The 25,790-nt window shown below is 31.2% G+C and overlaps 1 protein-coding gene across 1 annotated transcript in view; it reads right to left on the reverse strand.

Annotated features, from left to right (window-relative positions):
* The window catches only part of LOC129231581 (brain tumor protein-like), a 124,103-nt gene extending 98,994 nt beyond the window's left edge, over positions 1 to 25,109 (reverse strand). The window contains 1 exon segment of the mRNA XM_054865939.1: positions 24,499 to 25,109. The gene's annotated coding sequence lies outside the window, so the exon portion shown is untranslated.
* Positions 25,110 to 25,790: the final 681 nt, after the last annotated feature.

Below are 25,790 nucleotides of genomic sequence, written 5' to 3' on the forward strand. Positions count from 1 at the left end.
GCCTAATGTGTCCTTCACGGTTGATAATCATTCCTGCAATTTCAAGTTGCTGTATCTCGTAGAACAAATTGAATAACAGAATAAAACTCATATATTGTAAGCATCATATATAATAGAAATCTTACCTTGGCGAAATTTCATGTGAATGCCACTTCCCCCTGTTAAATTAAAAGCTGTAAAAACAGATAATTTTGCCTTGGTAATTTAACAGCCTAAGTGCCGAGTTTTATCGACAGTAAAAATTTACAAGTCTTGACAAATTGGACAATAGTTAGTTTTCAATTCTGAAACGTTATTCATTTTTCAAGTCTGAATTTTATCGTGTTAAAAAGTCACTTTAGTGAAGTACACTCCATGATTGATGAACTTAGCAGCTAAAACAAACAAAAACGAATTTTTAAAAAAGGAGGAAATCTTTGGTAATTTTATTATTTCTGTATTATTATTGCTGTTGTAATTAATTCATCATCAATAACGCCTGTGAGGTTAAGAATGTATGTTTTTTTGTCCTTTTAAAAATAAAACTATATTTTTTCCAAGTTCATTCCATGTCAAATCATCCAGGATCTTCCAAAAATGACACCCACTATCTCCGATTTTATTCAAATTTGCTGTAGTTGCTTTGATACTGATTATGAAAATATTAATTACATTGAGACTGATGAAGGGGTAGAAAAGCTATGAGCCTTTAAATATAGGCCAAGATGATTGATCTGCCGTTATTTTGAATAACATAAAAAAGTATAAAGGGCTGTAACTCCCTAAAAAAGGGTCACAGAGTTTAAACTTTATTTTGTTTAGAATCATGTAAGCTTCAATTTAAACTAGGTTTAACTTGTATAACTCTCTTATTTATATATATATATATATATATATTTCTGCGGGGGGTTTACATATAATTTTTTGACTCAAAAACGGGGAATCTTCAACAGAAAGTTACTCACAATGGATCCCCTTCAATTTCAGCCAAAATTTATGCACAGGTACCTCTATATGTGTTTTTAACACTTGCTAAAAAAAATCTCGACGGGCCATTCACAAGCAATCATCTCATTCAAAACACAATTTTTTATTTTTAGTTAAAAAAACAGCCAAACACTCTTTCTGCTCTAAAATAGACCTCAATAATCCTAGCTCTATAAGCAGTGCCAGACCTTCGGTTTTTCAGAGCCAGGCCAAATCTTGAATTTGCCGATTGTCCAATAATCGTAAACTTAATATTAAAATTGAGCATTAGTTTTCTTCAAAATTTGTAGATAAATTAGTGAAAATGGTTCAGCGTAAGTTTTCATGGACACATTATTAGAAGCAAAAAATTATCTACCCATCGCATATTGTTTTTCATACCAGTCAAGGATAAATAGAAATTAAAATATGTAAAACATTACAAAGCACAAAACCGCAAATGATTGCAGACGCGTGTTTAGGGGTTATAAGAAACCACTTTTAAATGCGAACAGATGTGAGCATATGGACAGGACAGATGAACCCAAGCCTGGGGCCCCTTGTCAGATTGGTTGCAGAGCCTCTTCCCTTTATAAAATTCATACTACTCAGATACCAACCAGGCCCCCTCAAGGGCTGTATGGGCATATGAATCCAAAGACATGACCAAAGTTTATCTACTAATTTGGAAAGTTAGCTGCTATGTTAGACTTTTTTGCATCTTTTTTGAAGTGAAAAAAAAGAGCTCCTTGTAACAATGGATTATAAGTCTCCAATTATTTGCAAGTTTGTGCTTTATAACATTGTTTTATATAGTTCAACTTTTCAACAAAAAGGTATGTTTTTATGTCTTATAAATATTTTTTTTATATATATTTTTTAAATCTGTTTCATTCTCTTGCCATAGACTACACTAGGAGTCTTCAGATAACTTTGAGCAGCTACTTTATATTTTTATTTTACTATGGTGTTCGTATTGTATGTCATAAAGATCTTTTTCTTTTTGCAAGTAATTACAGTTAAGTTTGGTCCTGAAAAGTGGCTGTCTGTAAGAAGACAGAGATATTATCAAAGATATGATCATTAATTTTCAATAATTTTTTCATTGCTCTTAGAGGAAAATATTGATGCATATACAGCTCAAGCAGGGTTGGCAAGTTTTAGAGAGTAGGAGGTTTTATTCAGATTTAAACGTGGTTTTTGCCATCATGTCAAAAACATAAATTTGTTCAAAACCTGACTAAAATTTATATTAACAATTAAATTACATTAACAATATATTTTTAGTTTTGTAAATTTTGATTCCTTACACTAAAGGAAATGTTTTGAATGTTATAGATTTTAAGAAAATTGCACAATAAAAAAAAACCATACATAATGTTGATTCAACAAGCTGCTTGGTTGTAGAATGAAAGAGATGAATAAAAGAGTAACTATTAGTATAAAATAAAAAGTGTTATAAATAGCACTATATTAAATAATAGCAATAAGGACTGTTTATTCCTTAAACTTTTCAAAGCTGAAAGTACAATGCATAAATTTGTCCGGTTTTATTTGCAAACTCACACAGTTAACTTCAATATAGTTAGCATTTAAATTACATTTACTCAAAATCTAATTTTTTTTTCTCTCATAGCATGTCAAAAGGCTTCAAAATATCAATTTTGTAGCCTTTTGTACGCCAAGTCCATTTCTAAGCTTCGAATGGAACAATCCAATCCTAGAGAAAAAACCTTCTAGTTGATGTAGAACCGCATAGGAATGATCCCAAAGTCACATGTGGGACAAAATAAAGATATACATTCCAAGTTTCTTTTCACTCACAAAGGTTTGATGTGTGTGCCTTTTGTAACGTGACACACATCTAACCTGTATTCTAGTTCGTTCCATACAATTTGGGGTGTTTCACTGTCAATTTTTTGTAATGCTACACAAATGCAATCTTTCAGTTCTTGCAATGCTGTAGGCAATGGTGTCATTGTCTTTGATGAAACTCCATAAAAAATATCACATGGGGTTAGGTCTGGGGATCTGGCTGGCCAATGCATAAAGGGTAAATCATCATCACTTAAACAGCCAATCCAGCGCTGCGGAACATGCAGGTTTAACTAATGACGTACGTTCAAAAAAACTTGGAAAGATCATATTTTTGTGAATCATTTATAGTGGTAGGTGCCGTGGCATAGCTGAGGGGAGTCGTCCGTCTGGGGTGCGTCACCCAAAATGGAATTGCAATTTTTTGAAAAATATAAATACTTTAATTCAGAGACTTTTCCCAATATTTTAAATAAACCTGAACCACTTCAATCCCTAACATTCTCTAGACCGAAGATAGACTAGAATGCCTTTTAAAATTATAAACTTGAAAAATTTCCCTGGCTGTGCCCTGGAACCTCTCCTTAAAGCAGCACCACCCAAGTTTGTCTAAAACTGCATTTTAAGAGCTACAATTTCGAAACATTTCCGGGGGAACTTCCCCTGAACCTGCCTTTTCCTAACATACTTGGAGATAGTATGAAATTCATGTTTTCTATAAAACATTAAAAACTTTTTTTTTATTCTTATTTTTCTTTGTAGGGGTGGGTGGGTGGTGTGACCCATGCCAGGTACGCCACTAAGTGAAATAGTTTATGAAATATAAATTTTGAAACACGGGATATTTTTTATGCTAGCCCTATGCGTAGTGCTAAATGTCCATAAACTTACAGCAACCTTTCCTATTCGCAGAAATACCGTAATTTCGGGTAGATAAGCCGCAACTTATACGTGTTTTTAAGTTGAAATTTAACATCTGCAGCGTATCAGAAGAAGTGGTTTCCCCACCTTTCTTTCTCAGTATTTCTCATGTTCACCCAATCGAGCGGCAATATTAGAATTCATTAAAAAATACTAGTAGAGCTCTTAAATTGTATCATGAAACAGGTTTCACATTAAACTACCCTTAAACCTGCACTAGATTAAGCCAATTTCACTGCTGTTCTTTCCAGTGTTGCCAAATTCGTGATGGTACCATATGTTTCACACGACTGTTTGAATAATGGTTTTAAATGTCTCACTCATGATAAATTAAAAAAAAAATCAATTCATAACAGTTGAACAACTTTTTGATGTACTACTAAGTATAACTCCTCATCCAACCAAATATAGATGTATGTATCTGGCAACATCAGTTTTTTGCGTAATCTTAGCGTTTTCCGATCTTTCTCTTTTTTACATGAAGTTCACTCCATTTCTATCTACCAACAAATGCAGTCGTTTGTTAGTTTCATTCTTGCTATAATACATGATCACATACATATATGTAGAGAGAGGGGGGGAGGAGAGGGTGCCACGTTTTTATATCCTCTTCTGCAGTGTTAATGATGTGACAGCTTATCTCATGAACTTTTGTTTTTAGTTAGTAAATTATTGTACATGCGGAGTATACAATAGGGCCGCTAATCTATCCAAAATTACGGTAATTTTAACAATCTCTTCTCTATGGTAAGCTGTTTTGTTTCCTTGTTTAGGCGATTTAAAAGACTCTGGAAGTTTTGATTGCTCCATTACATTTATAAAACGTGTGTCACTTTCTATCCTTTTAATTATTTCCCCTGGATACGGGCTCCATTCATAGTTGGCAAACTCCTTTCCACGTTTTAGTCCTTGTTGGAATTTTTCAGAACTGTTCCGATTCAAATGTGTAAGTTTCTCCCGAACAGTGGCAGATACAACAAGGGGAGGGTGACTTCCCCTAAACCGTCAACAACAGTATTCGTCCTCCTTGTGTTCAAACATTTTATGCGTAAAATGTAATTGATTACAGTATCTTTTCAATTCAAATATTTACTTTCAAAAATAATTAATGAACTACTACTCCGTTTCATTGCTTTTGAAATTAATTTGCAACGTATATCCTTAAATTAGTTGCCTTATTCCTGCCTGATTTGGAGTTTATTAACCCCCAAGCAGTTTCAGAAATTTTTCGTGCCTAAAGTCGAAGGTTCATTCATGGGGGGAGGCCGGGAGGGGGGTCAATCTCCAGCATGTTCTAAACGTTATGTCTCTTCCTTTGCACTGAATTGCATAGGAGCTAGGTATCATACCTTACAACCATGCAACCAGCATCACATCATGCGATTTCTATTCCGGGCTGATGAGTGCTAAAAAAGCACGAAACTGCAGTTCTCTGATGGAATAACTGAGCTGGTGGTGTATTTTTAAGCATCACAGGCATACTTTATGCCTCTGATACTTGTTGCATTTTTCCAGATATTTTTGCACAGCACTTTTTCTTTGATCTCCTATTTTCCAACGTAGAAGATTTTTGTGCTTGGGGTGAGTGCTAGTTAAGTTCTCAAAATGTTTGGCACATCAAACTGTGAGCTTTAATAAATATATTGATTTGATGTGTAAATTATAGTTGATCAATTTTTTTTGCATCAGGAAACCTTATGTGCTTACTAATAATTATTATTATTCACAGTATTTGACAATGCCAGTATTTGACAGTTTCCCACATTTTCACCAGATTTTTGACCTTTTTCGACTAGTCACACTTTTACTTTTGAACTGCTGCTACAAATGAAGTGTATTTTCTGACAAAAATGAAAGGTAAATATTTTCTCTCTTTCGTTCTTAGGATATTAAATTAAGAATTTCAGTTTAGAACATGAAAATTCTAGGTGAATTTTCTTTTTTCTTGTTGAACTTTTCTGAACACACAATTTTACTTTGCAAGGAATGCACACCAGGACGAAAAATGATATAGAACAGAACAAAGAGACTAAAAGCAATTAAACAAAATTTGCGTGCACATAAAATGGCAAAAACTGAAAAATATTCGGTTAGAAAATGCAGCAAATGCAGGATTGAAGAAAAGTTATGAAATATCTCTATGTAGACTGTAGAAGCTTCAAAAAAATGCTAAGTTTAGTTTAAAAGAAAAGTAGGGGTGAAAGTTTCAGAATTTCTCAAGATAGAAATCTACAGAAAAAGGATGTCCCAAATTTAGTTTTCAAGTAAGTAAAAGGATTGAATTCAGCACTTACTACTAAAAAAATAAAAGCTTAATTTCTACGAAAAGTGTTCAAAAACAAAACATCAACAAACAGTGAAAAAATACTATCTTTAAGAAATAAAATAAGAAATTCACTTTAAGAGCAATTAATTTAATTATAATGAGATAACGAGTAGCAATTTCTCCTAACCATGATCACAAGTACAAAACAAATAATTTAAAAAATCCCAACTTCCTAGATTTCCAACTCACTCTGATGATTTATTACTTTGTAACTCTTAACTTGCTTCCATCTCACTTTGTTTCGAATTTCTTTAAAGAAGAAGGAAAGTCACCAAAATGACTGAAAACTTTCACCCCTGGTGAAAAAACACCATAAAGGGTCATTCCATGTCAAAATCTCCAGGATTCTAAAAATGTCACAAACCATTTTCAATCAAACTTGCTGCACTAGTAGATTTTTTTTTAAAATACAGATTATGAAAACATTATTAAATTATAGAGATAGGTGAAATATGGTTAAAAAGTGATGAGCCTTTAAATAGCTGCCAATGTGGCTCATTTGCAACTATTTTGAATAATAGAAATAAGGGAATAAATGGCTTAACTACCATAAAACTTACTCCTTTCATTCATTTCCTCTATCAGAACGATATAACCTTCAATTTGAACATAGTAAGATTTAAATTTTTTCCTGTGAATGTTTACTTCATACTTTTGGACACGAAAACAAAGTAATTTTCACAGATCTGTATTCACACTGCTCCCTCCTCAATTTTAACTAAATTAAATGCGCAGATATCTTAAAGTGTGTTTTAACACCCAATAAAGACATCTTGATGAGCAGTAAGCAGGCAAAGAAAAAATGTACATAAAAAAATTGTTTTTTCTTTTTTAACCAATTTTATATTTATGTAAGAAATGTTCCCAATGTAAAAGCATACCTGTTGAGGTTTCACTAACTTGCAAATTGCATCTTAGCAAAATAAGTTCTATGTTTGGAACAGAAAGCTAAAATAAAATCTGTTCACTAAACCTATCTTGTTATAACTGTTTAACTTGTAATCCAATCATGGACATTTAATCCAACTGCTCACATTATATCTTTTTCTATAATTAAGCTTTTCAGAAAGAATATCCAAAACTCTGGCAACATTGGAATAAGAAAGTAAAATTCTACATGAGTTGAAAGAAACTTAAATTTTTTGTTTCAACAGAAACAGAATCAGTGTAACTGGAAATTTTTCTACCATATGAAGACTACTTTAAAATCTTCTTGGAAGTTTTTGTGCCAAATGTTCCGACTCAGAAGGGATGAAAATGTCGTATCAAGTGGTGGATAAATATGACTGACTACATAGAAATTAATCTTTTGGCAAAATTGTTTTAAAATATGCTTAAAACATTCCCCAGTCAAATGATTAAAATTGACTAGGGACTGTTTTGTGGTACTAAGGTGTTTTGTCAAATGATTAAAATTGATTTGAAAACATAGTCTAATGGTATTTATTATCATTTAATTTTTATAAATAACCAAAAGACAAAAAAGAATTGCATAAAAAATATAAAATAAATGTTGCAAAATATAAAATTTTAGGTTTAAAAAACACCCTAAATATTTCCTTGGAAAAAAAAAAGAAAAAACAAGTATTTTAACACACTTAGAGAGACTTGTCCATATAACTAATTCGGTTGAAATTGAAAGACGCAATGTGAGTAAACATCTGTTACTCAGTTTTCAAACTAAAAATTAAAAATAAATACTTGTAGGAAAAAATGTAAGAATATAATACCAGTTAAAAATTGTCCCAATAGAAGTTCACATTATTCTGAACTAAATCAAGAAAAAATTAACACTTTATAAGACTAATGTTTAGTGAGTTACAGCCAAATAATGATTTATGTCATTCAAAACAGCAGCAAATGAGCCAATTTGAGACACTGAAAGGTCAATAACAACTTTTGAAATTTCTATATAAAGTAAATTTCTGTAATAAGCACCAAAAAATCTGTAACTACAAGAATTTCGATTAAAATCCGAGATAGTAGAAGGAAGGATTGACCGGGAAAGTAAGTGAAGGAGTACACATATTTATAATGATCAATTCTTACTTCTCTTTCCATTAAGTAAATAAATAAATAAATATAGCACTCAATTTTATACTTGCTTACAAATGAGTTGTCTGCTATAATTAAAAATATTTGAATATTTCATGCATTCAAGGATAAAATGACATGCACACTGTAGTATTTTATAAGCAAACAGCTAAGCAGGCTTTTTGCATTCTTTAGTTTTTTTTCATGCTTACATTAAAGCCATTGGTTAAATAAAAAAGCCTAAAACAGTTAAATGTCCTCAAATCGATAAAAAATAGCTATTTCTTAATATTCTTTTCATATAATGAAAACATTTATTTGATAGCTTGAACACATAAAATTACTTCATTTCTAACTGCAGAAGTCTGCATCTAAAGCATATACAAGTCGACATACAGCTGATAATAAAGATCATTGAGGCATCATTGAAGAGTACTAATGGATTTAGTCTTAATTACGAAGAAGCAGGAATCGTTCAAAAAATTGCTTCTTAAATATGTATGATGAACTGTTAAATCATTTTATTCAAATCAACGGCTTACAAGCAGCCGTAAGTAAAAATTATCACTTTTTTTCTCCACCAATTGAGATTTTTTTTATTTCTTTCAAATATGCACCAAGAAAACTATTTCTGTAGTAACGTTTAATAATTTGGTGCAGCGCATTTCTAATAAAGCATAGTTGTAACTACATATTAAAAACACACTAAAGTAGAACAAATAACAGTTTCGAATCAATTTATTTCGAAATTGCACAAAATAGCTGATAAGAGCTGAATAATACAGAACTATTTGTTGAAGCTATTACATGATATTTTTAGATTTTGTAAAGCATATATGTTAGCTATGATCATAATCTAAAAGCAGTTGACAGCTAACTTACAAAAAGATAATAAACTGCAAGCATGCAAACAAGTCGCTCAAGAATTTAAACTATAAAAAATGTCATTTGTACTTGTAGCTTAACTTAAAAGCAAATGAGCATTCAGGATTCAAAATTGAAGTTGTGGATAAATATTCCAAAGTTTCTGAAATTATAAAAATAAAAATAAGAAAACAAGCAGTGTCATAGAAAGTATCTGAAAAACTCGCACTACATTTGCTGCACAGTAAAACCTTACCACTAACAAGGAACATTCAAAAATGATAAAAAACAAAGGTGATAAACAAAATTCAAACAAATGAAACAGAAATAGTAAACACGAGGGCTGAGATTATCACATAGCAAAAAAGCACAAAGAGTTTAATAAAGAATAAAAAATATTTGGACACAATGAGATTTCCACAATTTAAAAAAAAAACATGTTTGTTTTTCAGGTGAAAAAGTATCATTTTTAATGAATTTCATAAAAATTTCTGCATTACATGAAACACATAAAGAAATCCTGATTTTACGTTTCTAACATTGGTTACTAATTTATAACATTCCTGTTACAACTGTGAAACTTCTATGAGTGACCAGCTTCATATAGCGACAACTCTGCTATAGAGCAATCTACCATTGCACCCACTTTCTCCCTATCGACCTTGGATTATAAAGGAGAGCATTCTATATCTTGCAACATCTCAAAAGTTTTTCATCTCCAGCAGGATCACCACTGTAGATTGGATTAAGTTATAAGGTTGTTTTGATGACGAGAGAGCAGGGTTTGCATAGCGCCCCTCTCGGGGGGGGGGGGGGGGGAGCACCAGTGTAATAGGTTGACAAATAGGTATCATGGTTGACAAATTTTTGTTCGGCAAAAAAAAACTTTGTTCTGACTACTTACAAAAATTAAATTCAGAGGTGCAACAGCCCTTGAAGGCCAAGGCCTGCTCTGTCTATCTCGGATTTCATGACCGAGAGCTCTGGGCTGCAAAGCAGAAGTTCTCGTTTGTTGGTCAGCCCCCCCCCCCCCCCATTTTTTTCATCTCATACTTGGGTGCGTCTATTCTCAAACAATAACACTAAAATTATGCTTTTCATTTCTAACTTTATTACATTCAGTTTGTGACGAATTTTCAAGTGCAATGCTATAAGAGTTTAGCTGACTAAAAGCACTAAATCCTTTCTTTGATAAAAACTGCAGCCCTGGGCTGCTAGTTTACTAACTACTAATATTACTGCTAGAAAATTATAACCTATTCATTAAGTTATTTTTTATGTTTGTCGAAAATGAATATAAAATAATGTAAGGGGGACGGGGCATGTTGGTCTGCTTTTTTACTTATCATTTTTTATCTCATCAAGAAATTTAATGATTAGTTCGACTTTCTACAATTAAGTTTCACTAAACACTTCTCAAACCCATAGATTTTTTTGGAAGTGTCGGATTGATAAACTTTTTTTATATTAATTTTTTTAATGGAACCTGGTCGTTAGTCACCCAGGCAGTGAGTAGAATCTACCGGAAAAAAGAATTTTTTTTTTGGCACATTTTGGAAGTGGAGCCTTGGCCTATTCAGCTTTTAAACTCCATGCTCTCAACTCATGTACTATAAGTTCTCTAAAAGAGACCAGGCAATCTTCTGTTTGCAACCAAAATCAATATCTTAGCTGAAACTTTTCTGGCTCTATTGCTCTTTATATTTATTAAGTAATAATGGTTAAACTTCTCCTGAATAAACCAGCTAAGAATATTTTACCCATTTCATCAATACATTAAAAGATGAAAGCAGAGACTGATGATATTGTTCAGCAGATAGAGCCTTGTTGACAACCCATAAACTATCTCATACAAACTAGGAAGCATTTCAAACACTAGTATTAAATACTTTTTTGTTGGGATTTGAAAAGGTAAATAAATAAGAATGCAGGGGTATCCCTCGTATAACACGGTTAATTCGTTCCATGTAGTATCGAAACCGTGTTATACGAAACTTTTTTATTAATAGTTTTTTTACTTGTTTTTTAAACTAATTATTCATGTACATATCATAAATCATGTCAATTTGTACCATGTTGTATTGAAACCATGTTCTGTGTTATATCGAAACCATGTTATATGAGACCTTGAAATAATGTAAATCAAGAAATGTACCGTGTTATATCGAAACCAAGTCATAAGATACAAATTTTATAACAGCTGAAATTTCGGCTGAATAGAACATACTAACGAAAAGTAGCTACCAGAGCATACAAAGATGCACTGATTTAAAAATAAAGAATTGTTATAAACGATAAAACTTAATTATTTTACATACCTCAAATTAAAACTTATGCACAAAAAGAAAAAACTTTATCAACTTTCTTTACTAACAACAAAAGGCATTCTATAAGAAAAAAATCTGAGCGTTTCTATATAGCAATAAAGCTCATCTGAGCAACAACAACAAAACAAAATGTAAAATAAAATAAAAAATAGAATTATTCTATTTATTTTACTTCATATTTTGTTTTGACTACATTTTTATTTATTGTTCGCCAAATTTAGCTTTATGTTAAATCCTAATGTCATTTTCCTACAAATGCATTGGAAACAAAATATTCATCTTTTTGTTTTTAGAACACTGATGAGAAAAATAAAATATGTATTTAAATGGTATTGTCATACGGAGAAACCAAACATTTGAGCAGAAGACAGACAATTTTTCATAAAACAAAGTAAAAACTTATTACAGTTATCATTAATTTTTTAACAATTTATCAGACAAAAATGAAATTCCTTCTTTTAAAATTCATGTTACATCAAAACCGTGTAGTATTTAAAATCAAGTTTTGTATCGTGTTATAAAATTGCAAATTTGCTACCATGCAATATCGAAACTGTGTTAAGTACCGTGTTATACGAGGGACGCCTGTATGAACGTGATGACCAGCAACAGGCTCTGAGCCCAGCTAGGCTGGTCCTAGTCAATTTATTAGTCCACAATGGAGATCAATGGCCCTCTTAAAGCTATCCACCCCCTTGCTCATTGCCGCTTCTTCCGGTAAGCTGTTCCAATTGCCCACAACCTTACTGAAGTGGTAGTTTTTCCCTAATTTCCAGGTTAGCCTGAGATTTGAATAGCTTAAAACAATAACCCCCTCATCTTGCTTTTCCGTACAAAAATTTAATCCATTAACATCTTTCATTTTGATAAATTTAAACAAATGAATTAAGTCCTATTTGACTCTCCTTTGCTACAGGCTATACATATTAAAGCCTATTAACTCTAATATCATAATCTAAATCTGAAAGTCCCCTTACTAGTCTAGTTATCCTTCTTTGAACCCCTTTCCAATACAGAAATATCTTTCCTCAGATAAGGTGACCAAAACTGAACAGCATACTCCAAATGAGGTCTTACTAAACTCCTATATAAAGGTGTAAGTAAGAGGAGGTAAGAGAAGTAGGAGAGAGTGGTAATGAATGGGCCAATTTTTGGTTTTTAATTTTTGTAATTTTTTCTAATGCTTTTTTTTTAGCTCAAAATTCCTCCTTAGTTACTTATTTGGTTACATTAAAAAGTCATAAAACTTGGATTAGAATGTCTATAATGAATGATAACAGAAAATAAAAACATAGAAATTTGGCCCATTGAACAAATTTTATTCTAGAAAGTCTTATTTCAGTTGTCCTGAGTAATTTTCAGAAAACAGTAAATTTATTTTTTTAAATGGTTTTCATCAAGATTGAGGGAAAAAATGGAACTCCTTTCTTAAAGTAAATTCCTTTAGTTTGATATAATTGGCAATTTTTTTTCATTTTTTGTCAAAAAAAATTATGACATCGCTTTTTCAGACCAAGAAGGTGGGGTAGGTTAGTCCACTTTGGTTGGGTCCAAAGTGCCCCACAATCTACCCCACATAATTTTAAAACTTTTTTTGCTCTTAAATCTCAATATTTATAGCAATATGCTATGATTTTTTTAAAATTATTGCGTACTAATGGTGAATGCTTATTGCTGTATTTAAATAAAGATGATTTATCGAAAAAATCAATTTAATATGTTATATTGAGATCTTTAAACTAAATATTTTTCACTCTGCACACAACAGAGAATAAAGAAGTTACAAAGTTTAATAGTATTTATCACTAAAATTATAACAAAAGTTGTTCGAGCTATGCGGTCCAACCCGTGGGGCATGTTGGTTCACTTTACGAGGGTCCGTTAAAAAATTAATGTAAAAAAGTTTATAATTCAACACTTCCAAAAAAAATGTGTTGAGAAGTGTTTAGTGAAACTTATTGTAGAAAATCGAACTAATCATTAAATTTTTTGATGAGATAAAAAATAAGTAAAAAAGCGGACTCAACGTCCCCCACCTCCCCTTATATCTTTATTTTTTGGAACTAAAGTAAAGTTTTAAGATGGTTATTAAGGTATAAGTTTATTAATTTGTTTTTAAAAAAAGTAGACTTGTTTAGCATAACTTTTAATGATATATTTAAGTTAATTTTAAGAATGTGTGCTTCTATTTTTTGGACTTAAAAGTAATGCGATAAATAAAACCTTTGTGCTGAAAAAAAGTAAGAAGTAAGAACGTCAAAAAGCAAATTGCAGATTACTGCAAAAAAAGCTTTGTTGGATGTCTTTTCATGTATAAGCTCATTACTTTTTGCATTGAAAAAGGCATAACATGTGTCTGCAGTAATCTGCAATTTGTGCTTTTTGACATTATTTCTTACTTTAAAAGTAATATTTTAAGTTGATTTTTTAAGTACAGATTTAAATTCGTTAATTTGTTTTTCATAAAGTGAACATGCTTAGCTTGAGTCTTAATATATTTAAGATGTTAAATTATGCCTTTAAAGAATGTGTTATTTGATTTCCTGGAATTAAAATAAAATTTTAAGTTGATTTGTTTTAAAAAAGGAAACGTGTTTGTCATAACCCTAACCCTAGATAATATATTTAAGATGAAATTATCAACTTTTAAGATTATGTACCTGTATTTTATGTAATTTATATTTATGGTTAATTTGCTTCTTTTCAGAATTTTTACGTTCATTTTTCAGAATTAAAGTGAAGTTTTCAGATTGATTATCAAGGTTCAATAATCTGTTTTTAAAAAAGTGAACTTGTTCGGCATGACTCTAAAAGATATATTTAGGTGTTATTTGGACCTTATAAGACAGTGCATCTATTTTTTCGGAAGTGAAGAAAATTATGAGTTTACTAATTTGTTTAAAAAAAGGAAAAGTGCTTAGCTCTTAATAATATGTTTCAGGGCAATTCCATGATAAGGTCAACCAGATGATCAAATTTTCAAAACTAAAATTTCTAAACAAATGAAATGTCATTTTAAAGGTAAAGAGTTGTATATTTTGAAATGCCTGTCTAAAACTTAATCACTTCAGTTATAAATAAGTTACAGCAAGTTAAACTAAGGTCAACATCTTGAGTATTTTCAAACTATACTTGGTGACTCTCGAAGAAATTCTGTTTTTTCCAAAAAAATACATACTAATATTATGATCTGAGATGAATAACCATTTAAAGATACAATGTGTGGCTGGTGATATTGCAAAAATGTGTCAAAATATAATTCATTTTGATTTGTAAAAGAATTCCTCTGGGGTAAATTAAGTGTTTTACGTCCGACACCAAAATGCGCAGTTAATTATGCTGAGCCAATAATTTTAAAGCTACATACATGCATTTTTGGGTACAAAGTAAGAATTTCAATCTCTTTGATGTAACCTATTTTCATTTTGTAACAAGTGAATATTTTTTACTAAAATATAGGTGTCGGACGTAAAAAATGTTTTACGTCCGACACTGTTACATTCTTTTAAACAACATATGTTTTCAACTGTGATTCTCCTTTTTTTGCCTTTAATTTCAAAGTTAAAGTGAAACATGCATAAAAAACAACTTAGTGAATTTATTGTGTATACATATTTAGGGTTGATAGGGGTAAGTAGGACCCCTTTTGAGAAAAGGTGTGTTGAATGAAAGTAATACAGTTGATTAAAATCAATTTTGACAAATTTGTCAAAACTATAAGTGGAAAAAGAAATTGGAAACACTAAATGACTGCGTCAATGTAAAGTTGGCTAAGTAAGGACCATTATCAGCATTCACCCCATATAAATCTTGATGGTTTTCTTTCATGCGTCAATGTAAAGTTGGCTAAGGAAGAACCATTATCAACATTCAACCCATATAAATCTTGATGGTTTTCTTTCAGGTAAGTTTCACAAATAACTAATCACCAGCTTTTGTAGCTGAACTATCAATTCCTACTAAGTCATCATAGTTGTCTTGTATTTCATTAACACAAATATTTCATTAAAGTTGCATTTGATTTTCAAATCCTCACTGTTAGGGGGGATGGAATCACTTACCCCATAGTGTTGGGACGTCTTATAGCGAAATTTCTACGGGGTAAATGGGGTCCCTCCTCTAAAACAGTTTTTAATAATATTTTACTCAAAAATTCTGATTGCAGTATGCACTTTAAGTTAAAGAGTACATGAATAAGATAAATAAATACCTTTGTACTGAACAGTAAAGTAAGACAAAACAACGTTAGAAGAAGCACAAATTTGTAAATTACAGCAGACACGTGTTTCGGCGTTACAGGGAACGCCTTTTTCAATGCAAAAAATAATGAGCTTATGGATGAAAAGACATCCGACAAAAGCCAACATGAATGTTTAATGATCATACAAAAATAAATGCTAACCGGGAAACACTTCTTTGAAAAATGCTGCTTAAACTTGCCAAAAAATATTTTTCAGATTTTTTTTTTACTAAGTTCTCTGACCTAGAAAAAATTTTTTATGTAACCCAAATATATGCAAAACTAATCACTGTGATGAACCATGACATGATCAATGTAAAAAAGTATAAAAACCATATGGATATTTCAGTTTTTGGGGGGCGACCCACTTACCCCAGTGTCCCACTTTCCCCAATCAACCCTACTTTTGAATTTACTTGGTAAATTTTGTTTCAGTATATGTAACCTATAATTTACATATTTATAACTGTAATCATTGTTATGATGTATTTACATTTAAGAGCAATAGTTTACATCCAATATGAACAATTTACGTCCGACATCAAGCAAAAAATATTTTTTAAAGAATTTTATTCCTTATAATATCATTTGAAAATTGTGAAATATGCTTCAATCATAAGTGTACTTTAGAATAATGCTGTTTTTAGAATTAAAATGTATGCCAATTAACAGACTTTTAATAATTTTTAAGTGAACCATCAATTTTACTATTTGTGTGCTTATGTCTGACACCAACTCTTTAAATTTTTTTTAATTTATACTTTAGGGATCTATTTTGAAAAACTAACATGATTTTTTATTCAGTGGGATGTAGTAAGTATCTTGTAAATAAATTTGATCATTTTGAAACAGTATATTTGAGAAATGGAATTAAAACTGAGAAATTTTTCTTCATTTTTTACGTCCAACACCATGGAATTGCCCTTCAGATGTTATTTCATATGTTTTGAGAATGCATATCTGTATTTTTTGGAGCAAAAGTAAAATATTAAATTCATTATTTAAGTAAAAGATTTATAAAATGTGTTTATAAAAAGTGAACTTGTTTAGCATATAGCTCTTAATAATATACTAAGGATGTTAATTTGCTTCTTTTAAGAATATGTGCCTCTATTTTTTGAAATTAAAATAACATTTAAAGTTTATTAAAGTATAAATTTATTAATTTGTTTTGTAGAAAGTGAATGTGCTTAGCATAAATCTTAATAATAAATTGAATATGTTAATTTGCACCTTTAAAGAATGTGAAACTTTATTTTCTGGGATAAAGATAAAATTTTAAGTTGATTGTTTAAGTAAAAGTTTAGTAATTTGTTTTTTAAAAAGTGAAGATAGCCTGTTATAGTATTTTCTTTTTTTATTTGTATGTTATAAAATTTTTCATGGGTACTGTTCTTAAAAAGAATTTCAAAGCAAAATTTTGTTTATGTCATTGTAAAACTGAAACAAGAAAATGTAGTACTTTATTACAAGGTTTTTTTTGTTTCTCCTATTTTTTTTCTACATCAAGCAATGCTAATTACAATTAGAACTAATTGTAAAGTTAAATGTGAATAATAAAGCTATTTAATAGTAATATGTTTTTAAAGAAATGATGTGAGAAACAAGTTCAATTTATTATTTTGATGCAGCATTACATAAAAGTATGTAAACGAGCAATGTATATAACTAAAAGTAACTGTAAAGTTGAATATCTGAATCCGACAAATGAAGAGATGCAGGATATTCGGAATCTGGCCAAATCACTATCCAGTGCAACCCTACTTAAAATTATTATTATTTTGGCACAATGAACAAACAAACATCCTTTTCGAAATATATCTGATTGCAATCAACAAGAAAAGTGCACAACTTGATACTGTATGAATAGTATTCAAAATCTATCATTCCATGATTTTATATTTGTGCAGTGCGAGGTGTATTTACATACGAATGCTTATGCACATATGTACAAATTTCATGGCAAAACTGATCCAAATGAATTTAGAGATAGTCAAAATGCATTTTTTGGCTAACTACACGTTTACTCACCGCAATACTTTTAGATATCTTGAAAGAAACTAACCAAATAGCATTTCGGGAAAATTAAAATGGAAGTTAATGTAGAAATGTAAGCGATACATTTTTCGTGAAGACAATTCATCATCCTCACTGTACATGGAAGTAAAAGGTGCACATCTTAATGTCATCCAGATACTGAAAATTTTAACCGACTAAGAATTTTCCGAATAATTCCGAGTTTTCAGTAATCCGAGGTGATGAGAGCCCCAATTACCTTGGATTTTCGAGACTCTACTGTAGTTAAATTGTGCCTTAGCAATTCATTGTTGCACTTCTCTCTATAACACTTCTCTTAAAGTCTGATTTTTCTCGCAACAGCGGCTGGTCACTCCTGTGAAGTTTCACAATAGAAGTAACTTAATAGATCAATAGTACTAAAATAATTTTTTTTTCAAGTCATAAGTTACCTATTACTGCTAATTTCTTTTAAAATTAGTACTTGAAAATTAAAATTTAGCTAACTACACTAGTGTAGTAAAGCATTCTTAGCTTTACTTTGCTACATCACTTTAATTATATGTAAAAAGAAACAAAATGTATAATTACACATAATCTCAACACTTAATCAATATTGATTATTCAAAAAGTTTGGTTACCCGAAGGTAGTCGGTCCCAATTACTTCAAATAATCAATGTTTTACTGTAAAATTGTGGAACCTCTATTGGTTGATTTGCAAAGGGCCATTCATTTTAAATGATATACAGTAAAACCCCTCATTATGGACATCCCTTTTATGCAGAGTTTTTAATTCATTGACAGTAAAACATTAAGCCTTAGAGCCAGACTGACGTACGTCCAAAAAATGTGATATTACATTTATTAGTGCATTGTATGTAGAAGCCTGTTTCTCATCAAGCCATGCGAACTTAATGAGCTATCCCATGTCAGAAAAGTGCAATACTTGATATAATTTGGATAAATTATGATTCAATGTTTATGAAAACGTGGTTTTGCATGTAAAAAAAGCTTTCTCTTAATTAATGTTTAATTTTAAAATAAGAGAAAAATGGACGAAATATCACGTGACACAAAAACAAACTTGATTGGCTTGAAGTCCAGTATGCACCTTTGCTAAAATGTTTTCATTTTCACTAACGGTGTCCTAGGGTGTTCTATGGTGTTTGTGGAAGATTTAATATTGTTCTTAAAGTTTCTTGTACAGCTTTTTATTGTGATGAATGCATGCAGTGTTCCTTCAGACTTGTAATGAACAGTTATGAGTGCTAAATATTGTCTCTTCTGAAACTAAAGAGTTCATTAAAAATGATTTAATGGAACTCGCATAATAAATAAAACAAATGGGTTCTCAGAGGTAATACACTTGGGGTTTTTTTTTTTTTTAGGGTAGCCTACTATCATAAAAGGAACTTCAAAAAAAAAAGAATATTTTTAAATCTACATTGTGGAATTAAAAACTAAACAAGTGCAAATAGCTCATTCTTGAAAAAAAAAAAAAAAAAATCCTTTTCAATTTTTTACCAGGGTTAAAAAAGCATGAGTCCCATCCTTTGCATGTGCCAGAAAAAAGTATTTCCTCTCTCCTGTAAAATTATCATAATGTGACTTTTGTCCTTCTGGATTTGAGGTAGATATTTACCTCTCTCTCGAATAGACACTATTTCGGAAGTCAATTACATTTTTGATATGCCTTTTATTGTAGGAAAATTACCTCAGAAATAAAAAATTAAATTTCAAGTAGAAAATAGTCAAACATTGGAAAGTTTATCTTTGACGCAAATTCAACAAGCCGCTATGTAAATTAACTAATATTCACGCACGCAAACATGAGTTAACTATTTCATTTTTCACTTTATGAGCAACATTATTCAGGCTTGACAAGGAAATGAATTTTTCTTTGCAATAAAATGTCAGATCTCAATAAATAAATAAAGATGAAAAGGAAAATTACTATTCTGCAAGCTTGTTTTCACCCTAAACCTTCTCCCCATTTGTTGCAGTCTCCCTAATTTTAGATATCTAACAAGTTATGCAGGTATTTTTAAATATTGCTGAGTAGCAGCACCATATTTATCAAAAATGTTTTAATGGCTATGGTAAGATTTAATAAAAAGCACAGTTTGTAATAACAGTAAAAGCTCTCAGTATTTCAACAATTCTTATTAGAGTGGCTGCCACTCTCTCTAATAAAAGTTCTCCTCATAATCTTTCTCTAAAAGAAAACTATTTAATCTATGAAGTTGGCGGAGGAAATTAAATGGGAGTAGCTTCGCTGACAAATTTGGAGTTGGACAAACATAAATTAGCTTCATATTTAATACAAAACCCTGTTCAGAAAGACTGATTAATAAATAAAAATCTGGAGAAAGCAAAAATGTTTGTAAAATGTGGCGCGCTAGAGGTGAATGCAGTTGTTCTTTAATGGTTTGTGTTTACAAGCCAGCAACAAATCCTTTAAATTCAGATCCTATTCTACAAGAAAAGGCAGAGAAAGCTGCTACTGAAATGGGGGTAGTCTTAGCTTTTTTGATTGGTTTCAAAAGCTTCTATTAATTGGGTCGATTCTTTCCAAATGAGACTTTTTTTTTAATGTTGTAAATATATGATACAGATAAATGGATACTGACGTTTGCAAAATGAGAAAGTTCTCTATTTATTAGAAAACTGTCATGTGACATTTGCAAAGTTGATAAAACCGAATCGATTTATAGACCTGTGCAGGATAATACCTTTTCCAAACAAGAAAAAAAAGCTCTGGTGGGAAATTTTCCAAAGACTTTTAACAATTTTGTTTTGAATGAGCAAGTGCACAATTGAAACTAGTTGTCATCAGAAAAGCAGTCAGACACAACTGCTTAAAAGGTCTATGATTTAATGATTTACCAGTTGACTGGTATTCAAATTAAAGAGCCTGGATGAAAACCAGTGAACCAGTATCATATCAGATTGGTTTGTGACTCTGGATAAAATATTTGCAAGAGAAAAAAGGCATGTGGTTTCCTGCATGGAAAATGCGACTTCCCATTTAAAACACATTCATTAAAAAAATACCTAATCAACTAGCCCCTTGTCTAATTCCAGGAATTCATTAACCTCTAACACTCTGTATTCTCGATTCAAACCACCTCTTGAAAACAGTCATATTCTCCCCACTTTTCCTTCGGCTCGCTCTCCTCATTATTCTTACAATTGGTTTGACTTGAAAATTAACATGTGTTTAAAAAGTCGGATATTGTAATCGGTGTCTTCGCTTATCGTTATCACTTTTTCATTAACTTTCAATTTTTTCCCCCTTTTTGTTCCTCAATCAACAGAAATACTTAGGCAAATACTTAAAGTAGCTTCTGGAAAAACAAGTTCCCTTCTTATCAGTAAAGCAGAGGAGTTTTTCACCCTGCTCAGTTACACTTAAAACGTCACTCTAAACCAGGGCTGTCCAACTGCAAAGAGCCCACGGGCAAGAATTCCGGTCACCGATCACCTGGTGGGTCACAGTTTGAAAATAGGGAACAATAGCCTCTTACCTCTTATAAAATAACTAATAGTTGAATTAATAAATTATAAAACAATGAAACAGAAGGGTTATAAAACAATTTGCTTAAATTTTAATGGGAAAACCGAGGCCAATCTGCCTTCTTTACAAGGGTAAGAATGTCAACATTAATGTTTCTCATTGCCAGTAGAAGAAGGTCTTTCAATGAACTGTCGGAGAGAGAGAGCTCCGGTGATGAGTCTTGATAAAGTTCATCGCCGAAAAAGCACTTTCGCATAAATATATGCTCCCAAACATGGAAGTGACGAGAGCCAATTCTCAATTTCTTTTTCGAAATCAACAAAGGCAGTAGAGTCAGTGAGGGGGGAGGTCTTTATTTTTAACCAATTGCAGGCAGGTTCTGCTTATCTGAAATGTTCCTCTCTTCCCTCCCTGTCTCCCCCCACCAAAGCAAGGCAATACTATTTCCAGGAATTGGTTTTAACACCAGCGTGCAGGGTAGGACTGCTTGACCTTGACCAGTAGATGTCCTGTATCTTTTTCTCCCAATACAATGAAAGGAGTAAAAGAGAAATCAAGAGGAAATTTCAGGGACCCCCGCTTGACCAAGAATGGTATTCTCGGATGCTTCTTGATACAATAAAATGTCGAAAAAAGAAATATGCTGAATAAGAAGTTGGCGGGTCGCCAGTTGGACAGCCCTGCTCTAAACGGTCAAACATTTTAGCTATGAAGAAAAAGTGCAATGATTTAACTGTCAAGGAAAAAATTGACATTTTTAAAGGCTTTGACATCAAAACCGTAATGCGTCCAAGAAATGCTACAGAACAACTAAACATTTCTCAGCCATTACCGTGTAAGTTACTAAAAAATCGTGCCGAGATTGAAAACAAAGTGAAGCTAAATGAAAATTTGAGCAACAAACGAAACCGTGCCGGAAAAGATGGTGAAGTTGAATCTACTTTGAAACTGTGGTATAGGAATATCAAGGAAAAGGATGCGCGAGAAAATGGTCTTTTAATATGGCTAAAAGCAGATCTAGCTTTTAAACTGGGCAAAAAAGACTTAAACCACGGATGGTTTTATCGATGGAAAAAAAAGAGCTATTCCATTTTGCTTAAATTATAATTTAAAACTACGTCTAGTTGAGTCATTGTAATTTCAATTTGCAGTTGTAAAACTAAATGCTTCTAAATTGAAAGAAAAGATCATCATTTCGAGTGCCCTGAATTATTTTTATCAAATTTTATGTGTCCCAAAGTGATCACATTAAGCCGCATCTACTGTATATATAGTTTTTCAAAAGCAGCTACAATTTCAGTACAAAAGGCGAATTCTGTAAACAGGAGAGCATTTTCAATTGAACATAAGATTAAAATTATGAAATGTACTGAAGATAGCATCAATCAGTCAGCACTATGCAAGGAACTACGTGGAAGAGGCTCTGCTAAAAAGGTTCACTATTCAGCAAAATAGAAATCTTTTTTGCATGTGTAAATATATTTTTTCATAGAATTGGGATATAGTGAACCATTGGTGAGAGTGAACTTATAGATAGCTTCCCAGATGATTCGCTATAGCAGAGTTTGACTGTATGTGTAATGTATATGTATATATTTAAAAAACTAGAAAATCAATTAAATTGTGCAGATGTTCAAGTGTATAATATTAAGATCTTTATACCTACTGAATTCTTTAAATAAAAAAACAATTAAAAACTCGTCCCGAAAAAGACATCCCTCTTTTACGGACAAATACAGTCCTGTTAGTGTCCGCTTCAGAGGGGTTTTACTGTCTGCGAAAAACCAATATGCTTGGGTTAACAGAATACATACATAACTGGAGTGACAGAAGCATTAAATTAAGATGAAGCATTGTGCGAAAGGGGCAGATGCAGGCTTGATGGATCTAGGGTCTACTGCATACAGATTTTTTTTTCATTCATGGTTTTGCATTTTATCTTTCTGCCAAGCAAATGTCATATTGTCACCTCAGAGCAACAGTAAGATATTTCAGTGTTATTTCTGGGATTAGATGTCTTACTGTTGCTCTGAGGGGACAATATGTATATTAAGTGTAAGAACGTTAATTTAGTTTTCAAAAACCTATTTTCCAACTTTTGAAACACACAAGGAGTGTCAAAACTCTTGTGATTTTATCAGAACCTCAGTACTGCAAGGAACATGGAAAATAATTGGGCCTTTATTATTTCATTAGTTCACTGTTCAATTTCAATGTTAAAAGGAATACAACCAGTATTTAATTCTCTAGAAATAAATTACCTATCCTAATTCTTAAGATTATGTTTGCTTTGTCAGATTATTTGTATCTTTATCATTCGGTCCCTTTTGGCCATGATATTTATAAAACTCTTTGCAGTACCTGGAAAAATCAGCCATCAGCTAAATAATTTTCCAGTATGAATGATCAATGAAATGGTATAGCTCATTTACATTTCACAGTCAATTATACTTTTACAATTTAACTTACATTGTTGTATCCATTAAATTGGGTTCATTGTGAAATATCTTTCTTATATCCCTCAATTTAAAAATGTAAAAATAAGATATAATTTAAAAATTAGTTCAGTAATGCGAAGTAATTGATTGTATCAGTTCAGAAACATGAACATTAAATATAACAGAGGTGCACAACTGCAAAGGGTTATGGCACACATTGTGCTATTGAAATTTTTAGGGACATCTTTTCAATTCTGAAGGGGGGGGGCGCTCGAACTTTTGGGGCTTTAGTGATAACTGGGAGGGGGGCACCATTGCTTTTGGGGTAAATAGGCACCCTTGAATAGGAAAATTCTGAACAGCTGCAAAATCTTAGGTTGTAAAGAGGGAGTAGTAAAACAACTTTTTGCAAATAATTTCACTTTGATCTAAATTTCGCTTAGAATTTGATTAAGAAACAAAACATTCATAGTCTTATATATAAAAATAACATTTAGTCAAAAGTAATCTTATAAGCGGGTTGAAATTTTTCATCACAGAAAATAAATCAATAAAAAAACATGATAAATATAGAAAATCATTCAAATTTCATTCTTCAATATTTTGAATCAGATCATCAATAAAGTGCAGTTACATAACAAATACAACATGCATCATAAGCTAAAGTTATAATTGCTATGAGGAAACTGAAATGAAAAAGTTAAGATTAAACACAGATAATTAATAGACCTAAATGGTTATCTTTAAAGTGTTACTCACTTATTTTTTCAGTCACAAGGCAAGACAAGCAAGACTAAAACACTTACCATTAATTCATAACACACTGGATAGTTTCTCTCAACAGTTTTCATCAATTCTTAAATTACTACAATTCCACTAGCGACTTTCGCCGAATAAAAGAACATTTTACGATATTAACTAAGAAATCTCAACAACGGAATACATTCATACAATTTTTTAAACGTAAGTCTTACGCGCAAACGAGTTGAAAGTAAATATAATCACTTTGAACCAACCACTTTGAATTTATAGATTTAATAAAAATATACATCACCTTGATGCAATGCAGATAAATTAGGGACGATTTTTGGATGCTTTTAATGGCAAAACAACATATTAACACTTGAATACGTATGCATATAAATCTCCCTAACGATGTAAACATACAGAATATTCTCTAGAATAAATTTCAAATAAAAATTATAAAACATATGCATCAAAAATATCAATTGTTTGATAAGCGCGGTAATGTTACCAGATAAAGCCTTAAAAAATTAGTTTAAGGTGCAATATAAGCAATTTTTTTTAATATAACCGACAACAACCTTAAATAGATGAATATATTCTTTAATGCTCAAAAATTGCGATGTTCTAAATCCTTGCTGAAGGACAGCAAATCATGGAGACTACACTTCGGCTGCTCCAATTAGAGCCTTTTTCACGTACTGTATTTGGTCTTTCACGTATAATACAGCTGCGAAAATTCTTTAATTTATGAAGCATGTATTTTACTGGCTATACTATCACAAAATTTTAAATCTTCTTTAACTATGCGCAAAATCAGTTGCATAATATTTAAATATACAGGGATGTTTACAATGAACTATCTACTCACCGCGGAAGATTACACCGATGCAGCGGGCAAAACGATCGCATAATTAATGATTCTTTATCTACACGCCCATCTTATTTATTCAATCCTAGTAGTAACTTTTCCTCCTTATGAGAAATTTGTAAATATAACTTTTTTTTTTTTCAACAAAATATATTTTAAATTTTCAAACATTTCCTTTTTTGGAACTAGGAAGTGATAAAACCTCTATGCGAACCATAATTGACGGCGGTTTCTTTCTTTCTTTTTTTTTTTTTTCAAGGAAGTTCAATCTGTATTTTTCCGAGAGTAGTTTGAAACTGAATCTTTTTGGAATTTCTTTTGGTTAAAAATCTTACAATTTGTAAACTTCACGATTCTGTATAGCTGCAATCCGTTTTTTTTTCGTGGAAAAAAAAAGTTGAAGAAGTTGGTCGCCATTTCTACATGTTTGTAAATCTAAATTTCTTTAAAAAAATGACTACTTATTAATTTATCTGCTAAAGCAACGAGGTTACGCTTTAAAGAAGGAATGACGATAGACTTTAACGATCCAAAAAGTTTGCTTCTTTTTTTATAATTTGAAAATCATTCATACGTAAAAATTAAAAAGGCCATAACACAGCCGTTAAAAAGAAATAAGCAGATTTTTTTTTTAAATAAAGAAATAATAATCCTTCTTCATGACACCATTGATTTCTTTTAATCTCCATTATCATACATAGTTATACATTTTCAAAAAGTTCAAATATTTT

The sequence above is a fragment of the Uloborus diversus genome, chromosome 10 (assembly GCF_026930045.1).
Source record: "Uloborus diversus isolate 005 chromosome 10, Udiv.v.3.1, whole genome shotgun sequence".
NCBI classification, from domain to species: Eukaryota; Metazoa; Arthropoda; class Arachnida; order Araneae; family Uloboridae; genus Uloborus; species Uloborus diversus.